A 16,439-nucleotide genomic window follows, 5' to 3' on the forward strand; every position below is an offset into this window, starting at 1 on the left:
AATGAAATTCCAAAAACATTTTCATGAACTCACACCCTGTTCAAAGACCTTTTTTTGTATGAGTATGTAAGAGTTTGAGAATTTTTGATCTTGATTCTATAAAATTAAAATACATTAAACTCACATTCATATTTACGCATTCATAATTGAATGTGCGAAAAACTTAGTCTGGTTTATTTAAAGGCCATCAACAATTCACAAACGCCAAGAAAAATATTGGATGCTTTCACGAAAAATAATAAATGAATCGTTTCAATAAGAAACCAATTTCAAAGAATGATATAAAGAATGTTTTCACTCAATTACTCAAAAGTACACATAGAGGGGTTGTGAAAAACAATTCAAAATTTCAGCGTAGATTCCGAAGAAAAAAAATTATACTTTAATAATGTTTTTTGCAGATTTGGAATTATTTTTCTTGAATAAATAATAAACTCTTGAATGACATTGACATGACGAGATCTGTCGAGCTATTTTAATTTTTCCAAAACTCATTAACATTTATTGCTTTCGTTATTAAAATTCAACGCTTTTGTTTGCGTTTTCCTTGTGACAATTTTATTCACTTAACTAGTTTATTGATCCAAAATTTTTTCTGAAAAAAGGTTGGTTGGATAACAGGATCAATTTTTTAATTAAAAAACAATTTTTTCTTGCCGACGTTTCGAATTTAATCAAATTCTACTTCAGGGCTCTGTAACAATGAAGTTTCATAAACATACCTTCCACATACGATTATTGTCGTTTCAATTTCACAAGAAATAATGAGTTCCTAATTGAATTACTCACCGAAAAGTAGTTTTTTCTTTTCGTGTTGAAAATATCACAATTTCAAAAACCATCAGACATATTAGATTCATATTTAAAATGAATAAAAAACATCGTAACAACCAAATTTTCGAGACAACACCAACATGAAACAAACGAATGTGATATCGGTGATTCTGATAAGGTGGTGTTTGTTTTTAAATCAATGGCAGAAGGAAAAGAATGAACGATAATGTTAACTAGTGTTAACATTATCGCATTTGAGGATATGTATCATTTCGCTCAAAAGTATTTTGGATAAATATGGTTGAACATTCAGAATAGTTGGATGATCAAAATATAAAATGTGTCCATATTCTTTTTCATGTTCAACGAGAGCTGTCGGTTTTTTAATATTCAGTTTATTGGAATCGCTCATGTGTTCTGAAAATCGTGTTTTAAGATACCGTCCGGTTTGACCAACATATCATTTGTGACAGCTTCCACAGTTCAATTCGTACACTATATTGGATTGTATTTCTTGTGATGTTTTTGTTTCGAGAAAAAATGCTTTCCAACTGTATTTTCATTTGAAAAAGAAACTTTTCTCAATCTTTTTCTTTCTGCCATTGATTAACATCAGAATCACAGATAAAGCCATTCGTTTGTTTCATGCCGTTTTGTGTTGATGCTGTCTCGGAAATTGAAACGACAATAATCATATAAGTTTTGTGAAAGGTATGTTCATGAAAATTCATTGTTACAGAGCCCTGAAGGAGAATTCATTTAAATTCGAAACGTCGGTGAGAAAAAATTGATTCTGTTACCCAACCAACCTTTTTTCATAATGAATTTCATATTGATCGCAAAAATGTAGTTAGCAAAATGTCTTAATAAAAATTACCGAGAAATGAAACATAAATAGTGTTTAGGATTATATCACATTATGTTATCTTGCATTCATTATTCAATGCATTTTTTATATTGTTGCAGGTGAAACATTGATGAATATTAATTAATCCCTTTTTGAGTAGTCCAACATATCAGTGATGGTATTTCTGTCAACTTTTCCATAAGCTGATTTATATTAAAATTGTACTACTTTGAAAAATGGTAATTGAAATGGATCAGTTCCCGACCAAAATTATAATCGTCGTGTTAAATCCATAAAACCAAGTGCATTTTCAATCCTCTTAATTCATATAAGCCCTGTTGATGTGACACTTTTCAATTTCAATTGAGAACAAGGTGACATTGATATTAGTATAGATTGCATTACAGGTTCCTATTATAGGTTCATGAACCATATAAAGAGCCGCATTGAAACGGATTATCTCATGAATTGACAGTTGGGACGACGAAAGAACACACATGTATCATCAATTTGTGCATCCGATAAATGTCGACAAAGTAATAAAAACAAAATTTTGTGTCTACCACTCCGAACAACCAAACATTTCAATGAAGAATGTCTTTTATTTTTGAAAATCACATGTTACGATTTTGGGTCAAATACTTTTATGTGAACACTGAATTATATATAGAATACTTTTCTCTACTCAGTTTGTATTCCAAACATTCGTTATGGAGTTACAATAGTTAAATGTTAAATCATCTGAAAATGGAATTTTCAACAGGTGATGATCGACTGTATTGTCAAACATGCGCCAAACTAACTGACTGTTATAAGAAAACAAGTATAGATGAGGCACCAATCAATCTAATAATAACACTGATGATTTTCAAACAAGACTCAACCTCTAACGGAAGCAAGAAACTCTTTGGAAGGTTCGAAATAGATGAACATTTCAACCTAGCAGACCACTATTATAATATACATGCAGTCATTGTTCGGTGTGGTTCTGACGTTGAATTTGGTAATTATTACGCCTTGGTCAAAGACGAAACGGACTGATTTAAGTTTGACGATAGTCGTGTCACGAAATGTTCTGGCGATGCATTGAATTTATTGAAGCCTCTGGAGACACCCTACATTTTGTTTTATAAAAGAGAGGACATTGTTAGATCAAGATCTTCAGATGATGTGGTGCTGCAGGTTTTTCCGGGTTTTCCTGCAGCTGAAAAAGCAAATGCGCCACTGGAATCAATGAAGTCGCCCCGGAGCGCCAATTAATTTTTATTGTTGTTTTTATTTTATTTTCATCGTTGTTACTCCATACATGGATGTGTAGATCATGCAGAGAAGTAACTTTCAAACACAAACTGGAAGAAAGTCCTCTTTAAACAGCTACTTTCATATAATCATTGAATTACACAAAAGAAAAAAATACTTTCGAAACAAATACTTTTATATGAACACTGAATTATACAGAAGATACTTTTCTCTACTCAGTTTGTATTCCAAAAATTTGTTATGGAATAAAATCAGATAGTTACTATTTTCAAATTGATTACTTCCTTCCTATCTTTGGAAAATTCCCACATCTCTTTTTTTGTATCAAGATGGAGTAGTAGAAAGCCAAAAACTTTCTTTTCCACGAACAATATCTTTGATTTGAAAAAATTCTATCGGATATGATGGGCTCAGTATAAAAATGATCTCATTGTGTTGTCCTTTCATTCTTCCTTATTCAAGGCATATCATCAAGTTTTGTATAGAAAAGAACGTTTTTTCGACTATGTGGAAAGCAGCATTGGTAACTCCAATAGCATAAAACAATAATTCAGTAGAACTGAAAGATCTGCGGGCTATCAGCATCCTTCCTGCTTGCTCTAAAATAATAGAAAAAAACATAGAACAACAACTCCGCTCACACTTAGTAATAAACTACTACCAACAGTACAGTCGCGTTTTAGGCATGGTCACAGCTGTACTACAGCTTTACTAAAGGTAACTGATGATATTTTCAAAGCGAGTGATCGAAATCAATGAACCGTCCTGGCTCTTCTAGATTTCAGGAGGGCATGTGACACCATCAATCGTGAGCTGTTATTGTCGATCTTAGAGTACATTGACTTATCAGATGATTCACTTCTTTTTTTGAAATTATCGACGCCAGGAAGTTGTTCTTGATGGAGTGCATTCCACACCATTGAATTTAAAAAACAGGCGTTCCACAGGGATCAATTCTTGGCCCCCTCCTATTTACGATATAACCCAGTCAATTAGTGAAATGCCTTCAGTATTGCAGTGTACATTTCCATGCCGATGATACCCAAATCTATTATTCTTTTGAACCGCACAGGGTGAATGACGCTAATAGGCGGATCGGTTCTTAATCTCGACACTTTTTCATTCCTTGCTGAAAATATGTGCTTGATGAATTATATATCTAAGACGAAAATATTAATATTTGGTCCAAAAAATCACAGAGATATTGTAAAACAACAACTCAATATTAGTGTAGGCTCTAATGGATTGGAAATTTTGAAGAAAGCAAAAAATCTTGGGGTGACTATAGACATTGATCTCCGATTTGATTCCCATGTGAATAAACTGATCCAGAATGCTTACTTCTCACTGAAGCTGATTTACGGACATCAAAAATGTCTCCCTAAAAACACAAAAGTTACTCTATGTGACAGTCTCGTTCTTTCATCTTTGAACTATGCAGATGTACTCTATGGACCAAGCCTCACAATTAGGAACAAGAAAAGAATCCAAAAGATTCAATACTCCTGCTTTCGCCTTATTCATGGGGTACAAAATCTCATCAAAGCTATGCGAAACTTGTTGGCTCAATATAGAAAACCGAAGGTCGCTACACTCAGCGTCTATCTATCATAAGGTTATCTGCAATAAAATACCGACTTATCTATATAATAAAATTACATTTCGGACTGACGTACACAACTTGAATGTATGGCACAAAGGGTTATTAACTCCTCCGATACACACCCTTGAATTTTTAAAGCGATCATTTACATATCAGATATGCAACGTTTACAATAAACTTCCTCCTCATTTGAAATATTTTAAAATAAGGTATTTTCAATGTAGCTATAAGTTTTTGCTAAAAAAAATCACAAATATCATAGATTAGTAAAGTTTTTAATGTCTATCCCGTGCAACTAGCACCCTTCCACGTACAACCAAATCGGTTTTAGTGGAATTCATCCTACCCTTGTTTATTGTCTGATGTAACGTAATGTTCATTGTATTTTGTATTTTGAGATTACCAATAAACATTATTATTATAGGAGTGAAGACACGCCCGAAGAAGCCATTGTATGACGAAACACGTATTGCGATTTTGTGAAATTGTTTAGTGAAAATCTTACAATCAAGTGTTTTTAGAATACGTTAGTTATGGATTTTCATCAAGTGTCGGCCGATTCCATCATATATTATTATTATTATATTGACAGATGTGACATGCCAAACCGATATTTCAAGTAAAGTGATTTGTCACAGCACACAAAATGAATTAAACGTGATTTTTTATAGGTATACGTTTCTTAATGATCGGAAAAATATTACGTATACCTATACTTCTCATATTTAGACTGTCGATTTCAATATCAATAAAAAGAAGAAGCTTTCATTTCTACTAAGTAAGTCGAATAAACTTCACCTTTCCCATATATAAATAATTCATAATACGTACCCTAGGACATAAGCTTGAACGCATGGCAGAATATTTATGAAATTGACAACTTGCCAGAGGAAACAAGGCCATGGTTGAAATTTCGAACGAATTAGAAGTATTTAACTAAAATTAGGCTCTTTGATATTCTCCACGGCATCCAATTTTATCACGTTTCAAAAAAAAGGAAATGCACTACCAAATAATTTTTCCAGCAACAAGTTCTGTTGAAGAATCCTAAGCACACTTCGAGATGTGACATTTTAGTTGGATCACTACAGAAAAAAGATAAACAACAATATTCATGTCGAGAAATGAGTTTTAGATTTTTTATTTTTAATAATAATATATATTTCCATAAACATAATTTTGTGATACAATAAATGAATTAATGTATGGAGAATAACCCACAAAACGATATATGTTTGTACGTAAGGTTATAAATAAAACAATAATAAAACTAATGATTGTTTTGGATGGTTTCCGGGTTTTGCCGTGGTCTTCTTTGTTTATAATTTCCAAACGTTTCGACTGCAATTGCGGCGGTCATCTTCAGTGGCGTGCTAGAAGTACTCCTATTGACGTGTCAACTGAAACCATCCAAAACATTGACGCCACCGTGAAAGCCTACATTGCTATATAACTAATGATTTTTTATACTCGTATATCATAGAGGATATACACATATACACAGACATACATATATAAGGCAGAAGAATCATGAAATACAAATGGATTAACAGAATTAGGCTAATTGAAAGAGAAAAAGAAAAAAATACCTCAAAATTGCAGCTTCGTTCCCTCCTGTTCATAAAAGAGGACATATGCCTCGTCACTCACAAGCGATTTTGGTGAAATTGGGGACAGGTATGAATCGTTGTATTAATTCCACGTGCCACTATAAGGGTGTCTGCAATATGCTGTGTAATGTTGTAAGTGGTTCCACTGTGATTCTAAAGTGCATATATATTGTAACGACAAGGAGCCACTTTGTCTGCTGCACAATTGCTTCAATTTAATCGTTTTAAAGAAAATTCAATGGCAACATTCAATTTGCCTCTGAATCTTTCCGTTGGAGACAATCATTTTAAATGATTTACTGAAATACGGGAAAAGTTATGGATTGATGGGGACTTTGTGCATTTTCTTCTTTCCTTGCATCTCGAACAGACTGGCTTTTCATATTCATCCAGGGTTTCCTCTTTTGTGAAGAAATCCAAGCATTGTGACAAACTCAATAGGCCAGTTCTTTGTGGTATAGGGAGATACAAATCCCAGAAAGGATCGAAGGTTACTGATGAGTATCCACAGTGTTTGCACTTAATTGAGCAACGAAATTGTTTATAATCTTGGAGTTGTTCATGTTCAAATATCTCAGCCAGGACTCTTGCGCTTTTCCGCTGTCGCTCAATTTTTCGTCAATCTCCGTTAAGATCGGTTTAGGTTTCTCAGTAATTTCATTGATGGCCTCATGTAAACTTTCTAAATGATATCGAAAGAACTCCTGGGCGTCTTGATGGACAGATCCCATATTTTATTTGATTGATACACAAAATACAAAAAAATAAGAATAAAATACTAATGAACAGACATATATAAAGACAGTAATTGCAGTACATAAAGTAAGGATTGTGTATATACTAGCATCTAAGTACCTTAACACTTGTGTTATGCTACAAAGTAAAACTAATATAAAATAACAGTTCTGTACAGAGAGTTAGGAAACAATTTAGCTGTGTATCTATTGGTGACCTAATATTTTGACAAATTCAAAGTAATTTTTGAAGATAATTTTTTTATTCTATAAAGAATATTTCATAATTTTCAATACGTTTTATCCTTAGAGGTAGAATATTACAAATTTTTGGTAGTGTGTAAGTTAAAAAGCGATGACAAATATTTTTATTGAATTTTGGAGTGGGTAGCAATTCGTTTGTTGTACTTCTAGTCATATAAAAAAATACAAAAATACAAAAATACATTCAGTATATTAAACAAATCAATATATACTTCTAGAAGCAAAGAACCTGGAGAAGATTTAACACAAAGAATAGTGCCTGATGTAATCCAAATACAGGCAAATTTACCTAAAGCAACAGAAGTACCTGTATTGAGGCGTTCGGACCGTATAAAAAGACACACAACAGGATAACACGTTCAGATATAAGAGTGCCTAGAAGATGACAGCACGACCAGCTGTCGAAAGCGCTCGCAGATAATCAAATAGAAGTCATATATATATATATATATATATATATATATATATATATATATATATATATATATATAAATATATATTATAAAAATTGTTAATTGTTCAATTTTATTGAAACTGGTATTGAAGTTTCGGAAATGAAAATGCCCAGAAATGTTATAAAAATTATGATCTTCTGGTGGAAGTCACCTTGATTGGATTTGACTATATTGATTCTCCAATGGGGATGTTGACAGATTAAACTGGACCCTCTAGCGTTTCTACGCTAGAGGGTCCGCTTTCTTCCATGCACCAAAATAATACAGTGTGTCAATTTGAAAACTTCCCACCCTCAATATCTCCCTTCCAGTACATAATATGAAAAAATGGTCAGACAGGTCAACTTTATTTGCAAGGGGGACACTCTGAATGAATATTTTCAACCCTCGGGGTTCAACCCCCTAGGAGGGGTGGATGTTACCCTCAGAATTTCAAATGGAAAGGGGGGTCAAGTGGCACATCATTTTGAAGGGCATTCAATTCGCTTGCCGACGGTGCCCTCATTTATTATTTTCCGATCAGCAGTATCCGAAAATGTAGTTCTAAACTAATAGAAGTAATTAGAATTGGCCTATACTAAAATGCCTGGTTATCAAGTTAGTATGCAAAGAAATACAATTTATTGACTCTCTTATAAGTAAAACTTGTGATGACGGGTCAGCTTTTCAACTTTCCATCAGGGGTAAAATTAGACAAGCCTCAAAAAATTTACATTAATTAGTTATCTGATTTCGGTGACTTTCATTTGGGTTTATTATCGGATTTAAAACTCTTATCCCTTTTTTGTTACTTCTGCTATAAAAAGTATCGTTTTTTGAGCAAAAAAGGTGTTCATCGCATTCAAGCCATTTGGTAGTACTATCATTTCAGTTTCATTTGTTGAGCTGATCAGCGATACCTTAGAAAGTGTATAAATTGTAAGAATGGTTTACACTATCCAAGACCGAATTGAAATAATTTTTATTTATGGAGAGGTGGGCAAGTGCGCACGAAGGGCGGCATCTCTTTTTAATGAAAGAAATCCAAATCTTAATATAAGTCACCGGTATGTGCTTGATTTGGTGACAAAGTTTTCCGAAACTGGTTCGGTGAAGAATAAAAAAAGGAATAACCCCAGAGTACTGAATGAGGATGCTCAAATTGAGGTGTTGGGAACATTTGCTGCAGAGCCGACTAGCTCCTTACGATCAGTAGCAGAACAGACGGGAATGTCACACGAGACTGTAAGGAAAGCACTGAAAATGCACAAATTTCATCCATATAAAATGCAGATTCTCCACGAGCTCCATGAGGATGATTATGACAGAAGAATAGAATTCTGTGAAATCATGACTCTTCGAATCAATGCTTTACCTAATCTTCTGTTCAATATCTGTTTCAGTGATGAATGTTCATTTTTCCTGAATGGCAATGTTAATAGACAAAATTGTCGCTATTGGAGTGACGAAAACCCTCACAATTTTCGAGAAGGACATACACAACACCCACAAAAAGTTAATGTTTGGGCTGGTATTCTTGGAAATGCCATTATCGGACCTTTATTTTTTGAAGAAAACTTGAATGGTGATCTGTACCTAGATATGCTTCAAGCACCTATCGATCCACTTATAACTCACGAGCTCGAAACTCAAATTGATGCACACGGTAATTTACTGTTGCAGGAAGATTTGTTACATTTCCAACAGGACGGTGCGCCACCTCATTATTTTCGCCCCGTCCGACAATGGTTGAACGAGCGATTCCGGGAGAGATGGATTGGCAGAAGGGGATCAATTGAGTGGCCACCGAGATCACCGGATTTGACTCCATTAGATTTTTTTCTTTGGGGATATCTCAAATCTGTCGTTTATAAAACACAGCCCACTGATATGGATGACCTCAAAGGACGAATTACAGCAGCATGCCGGTCAATTAGTGGTGAAGTTTTCCAAAATGTTCGAGAGGAGTTCGAAAACAGACTGTATTACTGTTTAGAGCAGAATGGACAACATTTTGAATATATTATCAGATAAAGCGTAACAAGATGGTTGAAATTTGTTTTTTGCAATTTAGTATTTTTTGTTTGCACTCGATGCGTATTTCGTTAACTAAGTAGTTCTACATTCCTCTCACATCCACGAATTCGAATATTACTCAAGGGTTGGAACGATGCTACCTAGTACGATGCTCACCTTTTCCAATAGTCCATTACAATCATTTGTTTTGAATACCAACCTGAATACCAAACATCTAGTGCGGGCGAGTTTTAATCATTTATTCTTATTCACTTCTAATCACCGTTCGTTTGGAACGTTATTGTTCAAAAACTGCTCATCAAAAACTAATGAAAAAGGTATCATTGGCAAGAGAATTGAATGCCCTTCAAAATGATGTGCCACTTGACCCCCCTTTCCATTTGAAATTCTGAGGGTAACATCCACCCCTCCTAGGGGGTTGAACCCCGAGGGTTGAAAATATTCATTCAGAGTGTCCCCCTTGCAAATAAAGTTGACCTGTCTGACCATTTTTTCATATTATGTACTGGAAGGGAGATATTGAGGGTGGGAAGTTTTCAAATTGACACACTGTATTCTTGACGCGTATATCACCAAACCAAGTTATGGTTATCAGGAAATTGACTACAATATTCTTGAAAGTTATATATTATCACTCTAAATGACGATATGAACAAATGAATTCATTTTGAGGGCGTAATTTTTATATCGGTAATGGAGTGGAAAGAAGTCTAAGAATTCAGTAATTTCAACAGTCATATTCTTGATTTGATATGTCAAACAGTCGGTAACGAGATATGTGGACAGCAGTTTTCATGTCGTGTCAAGTAATTGTTCGGATGTTCCTGCCCGATCACTTCTATTGTTTTCAATTTAAGAGAGTACCGTTCACATGCTTTTGTTTCATGAAAAGCTATTCTCATATCATCGATGACTTGAACTCTTAGATTATATCACGGACGGGCTTGAAATTGTGGCATCTTGCCAAGCCTCGGGTCCATTTCTAGCGCCAAGGCAAGGCACACCCGATATTATATTTAGCAAGGGAATGAGTCAACTGTTTCGAATCGTTACCTCGCCGTGATTTTGAAGTTTCTCACAGCAAACAGAGACGGCATGATTCATTACGATATATGAACATGATAAAAGCTGGGAAAGTGTGAAAGGTTAATATGATATGAGAGTATCTGAATAAAGTAATATACTATAGAATACCAGGTGAAACTCATGAAATTACTCATTTTAATGTGACCGCTGAGTTAAATGTCTACTTCATTATGATTGGACCTTATACATCTTAAATATATTGGACGTGAAAAGCAGCGAATAACTCCTCTGTTGAAAGGGGCAGTGAAAGTAAATTCACTGCGAGCAGTTAGAGGTCAGGCCTAGATTAGCCAGCAATAGAGTTCTGGGTCCCTCATTCAGTGTCTCAGAAAATATTTATTTAATCATTAAATTCTATTTCGTTCTGATATGCCTTTTTGGTATGTTCTTGAGCTTTCCCAGCGGTTCGATTTTTATCTCCTCAATCGTCGCAAAACGCTATCCTTTTAAGGGTGTCTTCAATCTTGGAAACAGAAGAAAGTCGTAGGGGGGAGCAAATCTGGTGAATACGGTGGCTGAGGAATGATTAAGGTGTTGTTTTGGTAAAAAAATTACGAACAAGCAATGACGAGTGAGCAGATGCGTTATTGTGATGCAAAAGCGATGTTTTTCCACAATACCGGACGTTTTCTTCGTATTGCTTCTTGCAAGCGGCCCATTACTTCAAGATAATACTCCTTATTGCCCGTATGACCATGTGGCAAAAATTCCATATGCAGCAAGCCACGGTAATCGAATAATAATAATAATAATGGGGAGTATGAGGAGTGATCATTGGTTGATAATGCTGGCGCGCCCTCCCGAATGTATCGGGGCTTCGGGGGATAGGGCCTGACCAGCGCACACTACGGTGAAAAAAAAACTTTATTCGTCTTTTCGATCATTTACATGATATAAGACATGTCATAAATAAAAATATGAAAATTATATAAAACAATAATAACGGTTCACAGTATAACACAGATCGAACACTTAAAACAGGTAATTAACTATATACATATGTAAAAAATAAAACAAACACACATACACATACAACTCATATATGCTCATATATATAAACATAGATATACACACATACATACATAAATATACATAAAAGTAAAGTTATCTTTAACTAGGATGAAAGAAATGCAGTCAAAGCAATAATCATGATAACAGTATATCCCGTTCTAAGAATTATTCTACGCTATAATATCCCTTATTAGTTAATAGCTCCTTAATTTGTTTTTCAAATGGTATAATATGCAAATCTTTAATATCTTGAGGCAACGTATTGAATAATATTATGCCATTATATGCAAGAGATTCCTTCAATGTCGATGTTTTATGTTTTGGGATAGTTAATAAATGTCTATTTCGTGTTACATAGTTATGAACTATTTATTCATCTCTCAGATTGGGTACATTATTTTTCACATCGAGCAGAGCTTTATATACATAGATACACGGTAACGTTAGTATCTTATTCTTGCAGAAAGCTGGTCTACAGCTATCCCTGAGTGAGCTAAACTTTGACATTTTAATCGAACATGACATGTTTTTTTATGGTTTTGTCTCTCCTGGGCTCTTCCATTGGGGCGATTGGACTTCGATTCGTCATCAGTTATGACCCCTTTCAAGCAAATCTGGATCGCCATGACGTTATTTAACAATTCCTGAGCGATATACGACGGTTTAGCTAGTTTGGACCGAACTTCGCTGCCACACGACTCATACTTGTAGCACTTGTAAACAGTTTTCTGACCCAGAGTACCATCACCGTATGCCACTGTCAACGTGTCAAGTATTAATCAGCACTTAATTCCATTTTTCACACAAAATTTGATACAAATTCTAAACATGCTGAACAGTTGAAACTTTGAACATATGTTCGACACAAGTGTATCAACATAAAAAAATGAAAAATTGCTAATCGAATGTACATAATCGGCGAAATTCGAAAAATCATCTTATTTTTTGAACATTCTCCTTTGACCTAACAATGGTCGGTCTTAGGATGAAAGTTCGTAAGAAGGTGTTTCATTTTGCAAATCACTACGAGTTGGTGCTGTTCTTTCCGAATGCTCTTCATCATTATAATAATACTGTAAGTTGTGGCAAAACGTCTTTCTCTCGAATGTCAAAATGCCTTGAACTTTTTATGATCATATATCCTTTCTGACACAGAGACTTTTACGAATCCAGCCCCGCCATCTGCCTATACTTTTAAAGAACTTTCAAATAAGTGATCAACAAATCCAAGCTTTCAGCATTGAAGATATTTAAATCTAGGAACTTTCGATTTTACTTTGGGATTACTAGGTTTTGCAGCTCAGTATGCTCGGACCGGATGTTCGGCAAGTTTCGAATTGTGCTAAGGTTGGAGATCCAGCTACAGGTGACCTCGCCACTAAACCTAATCTTCACTGAGATGAGTATGCCAGCCAACTCATCACCTTAGAAAGGTGAACTGATCACATGTCACCTGCAATTCTAATTAGTAGTTTGTTAAAAATTAGTTTTTCAAACGAGTTTATATCGATCAGTACAAATTGTGAATTTCTGTTTTTTTCTTTAGAGATTTCATGATAGCTGCATCATGAGTAGTGTATTCCAATTAGACCTGAATTTCAATAGTTTGGACTTCCATTGCCTAATATGATATGAAATGATTTGAAATCCCTGAAAGAATCAATAAAACTAGAATGAATAGCTGAAAATAACTATTGTATTAAGCAATCGTCTTCGGGCGATTACTGGATTTTTACCTCAGAGAGATGACTATTTATAGTTCATACGAGTGCTTTCACCTATCCCCTCTTCCCTCTCTCCGCTTCCCCGGTTCAGGGGGGCTGACCGTTTTGCTGGAGTTGACCGTTTTGCTGGAGTTGACCGTTTTCCGCTTGATTATGGGTTTCCATATGTTCCGTATTTCTATGCTAGCTTGGCTAAATGCGTTGTTGGACAACATATATGTGGCTTCTTTGAATTTTCTCTCAAACGATTGTTCCTCCCTGTGAATGATCTCAGCTTGGGCCACTTGATGTTATTTTGATGAGTCCAAACATGCTCTGCTTTACCCGATTTGCTGGTTTTTCCTCGCTGTGTGTTTTTCTTGTGCTCTGCAATGCGGACTTTTAATGGCCTATTAGTTCCACCGATATAGGACTTAGAATCGCATTCCGCATTTGGTGGACTGGACTTTCGTGAGGCTGCTACGGATAGTGTTTCCGGATTTGAAGCAGGTTTTGACGTTATACTTGGACCCAATTCTTTTCATCCTTTCCGACAATCCTCTGAGGTAGAGAAGTACAAGTACTGGTTGTGGCAGCTTCTCTTCCTTGCGAGGCTCTTGCTGCCTTTCAGCCAAAGTCTGTTCCACTATCACTTTGGAGTTACCATTCCATTGAAGATCATTTTTGATGATGCCTAGTTCTTTCTCGAGACCTTCCTTTGTATTACAGAGTTCGAAAGCACGGTCTACTAGAGTCTTGATGATTCCTTTTTTAGTCGATTGGTGGTGGTTGGATTCGTGGTTGAGATACTGTCCCGTGTAAGTGGACTTTCGGTAGTGTCGATCCTCTTCACCAATACGTCAAAGAATAACAATCAATTCGTTGTTGACTTCCTTCTCCATTCTGAAAGTAATGGGGAGTCTTACGTTGTTGCTGTGCTTCAGGAAGGTGTCTAGTTCTGAATTTCCATGGTTCCATATTATGAAGCTGTCGTCAACGTATCTCAACCAGACTCGGGGCTTCTTGTGGCCTTCTTCAATGGCCATAGTTTCAAACCATCCCATATATATGTTGGTTATAACTGATGAAAGTGGCGATCCCATTGGCAGTCCCTCATCTAGCGTAAATAATTCGTCCTTCAGTGAAAAATAGCAGTTTCGTACACAGCGTCCTAGTAGTTCCATGATTACTTCTACAGGTAATTTCGTTCTATTCCAGGTCCCCGTCTTCGGTCAGCTTCCCATGTATGATTTGAAGTGCATCTTCACAGGAACGTTGGTGTAAAGGATAGTTATGAGTTGACTTCCAACTGGTGACGAGTTCACAGGTGTTCCCAAGGTGTTGGTGATCAGTTGGCCAATCAGCAACGTAAAATTTTCAGAGGGTTATTTTGTGATGAGTTGCCTCACGTCCTGGATTATCTAATTTCAGCGGTCATAATCCAGAAGACTTCTACGTGCTTAATGGTCACCTTATATCAATTAATGAAGTTTCTTGAAATGAGGTCCTCAGCAACCAATAATGAGAAATGTATGTTTTGAAGTACATACTTGCATGTCAAAAAATATTAGACCACATCTTTCGTAATTTTTGCTGAGGCCAAAACACAAGCACTACAGGAAAATCCTCAAGGCGCTCTAAGAGCGGTTCCTGTGCGAGAGTGGCGATTCACGTTGAATTGGAATCGCCGGAGGTTAAATCCATTTGGAAAAACGTTCGCAGAAAGTTTATTCAACATAGACGCAGTTCTCCAAATGGAAGAGTTCGAAGTGTACTGAGTTGAACCTCAAAATGATGAGCAGCCACAGACCGTCGCGTATTTCTGATATGTACCGCTTTTGGTGGAATCAAATGTGCCAAGTCACTTGAACATCTCCCGTGAAAGTATGTATAAAAGAATTGTCTCGAGTCGCGGTACTTCTTCCATAAGTAAACTTTTCCACCTTGTGTTAGAGTCTATCATTACGTTACATGATTAGCGTCACATCATGCATCTGAATAGGCGATATCGGTACCTACTAGAATAAAAGAGGAAGTTGTTCAAATTATATTGATACCGTAACAGTGTGACACTGTACTATATTCAGACAATGAGTTGAATGATTCTACAATACGTATCCTAAATGATGGTGAATGCTTGTCATATTTTATGAACAAGGGTCATATGAACGTGTTTTCTAACTTACTTCGTCTCCGATTAACAAGGTGAAAAAATTTTACCAAAAATATTGTTCTTTTATTAATAACTCAAAAGTCTGAGCGATTTCGAATAAACTAGGTGTGTTTGTTAGCAATAACAAGGAGCCTCTTTTCATGAAATGAGATTACAAATAATAATTTCAGTGGCGGCACAGAGGGTTACGTGATTGATATATATATATATATATATATATATATATATATATATATATATATATATATATATATATATATATATATAAATAGATAAGTACTCTTTGATCATTCCCATATTGATTTCAATTTAAGAGCCACCGGTATACAGCTGTTTCAGCCTATTGGGCATCGTCAGTACCGGGCAGGCGGTCCTCGATTGAAGACAAAATGAGAAAAAACCAAGAAAGTACTTGATAAAAATAGCTGCGTAAACGCAAGCGAAACATAAGTGGAACCACCTATTGGTGTGACACCCAAGTCAACTTGCCAAGTTTTTATGTCAGTGTTGGTGTTTTGACCAATGTTTCGCTTGCGTTTACGCAGCTATTTTTATCAAGTACTTTCTTGGTTTTTTCTCATTTTGTCTTCAATCGAGGACCGCCTGCCCGGTACTGACGATGCCCAATAGGCTGAAACAGCTGTATACCGGTGGCTCTTAAATTGAAATCAATATGGGAATGATCAAAGAGTACTTATCTATTTATTTTTTGATTTTCATGGAATTATTTTCCAGCAGCTTGACTGCATTAACCTTTCTAGATTTTATATATATATATATATATATATATATATATATATATATATATATATATATATATATATATATATATATGTTAAAAATCATTGTGCGCTCCTGTTTTTCTCCAAGTTTAATATTTTTATCAGATTGAATAATTGTTAA

The 16,439-nt window shown here is 35.3% G+C and overlaps 1 protein-coding gene across 2 annotated transcripts in view; it reads right to left on the reverse strand.

Annotated features, from left to right (window-relative positions):
- The window catches only part of if (integrin subunit alpha inflated), a 288,652-nt gene that overhangs the window by 227,108 nt on the left and 45,105 nt on the right, over positions 1-16,439 (reverse strand). The gene's annotated exons all lie outside the window — the stretch shown is intronic.

The sequence above is a fragment of the Leptinotarsa decemlineata genome, unplaced genomic scaffold (genome assembly GCF_025532065.1).
Source record: "Leptinotarsa decemlineata unplaced genomic scaffold, Ldec_3_MD MMD2_tig00000882_RagTag_RagTag, whole genome shotgun sequence".
Taxonomy (NCBI): domain Eukaryota; kingdom Metazoa; phylum Arthropoda; class Insecta; order Coleoptera; family Chrysomelidae; genus Leptinotarsa; species Leptinotarsa decemlineata.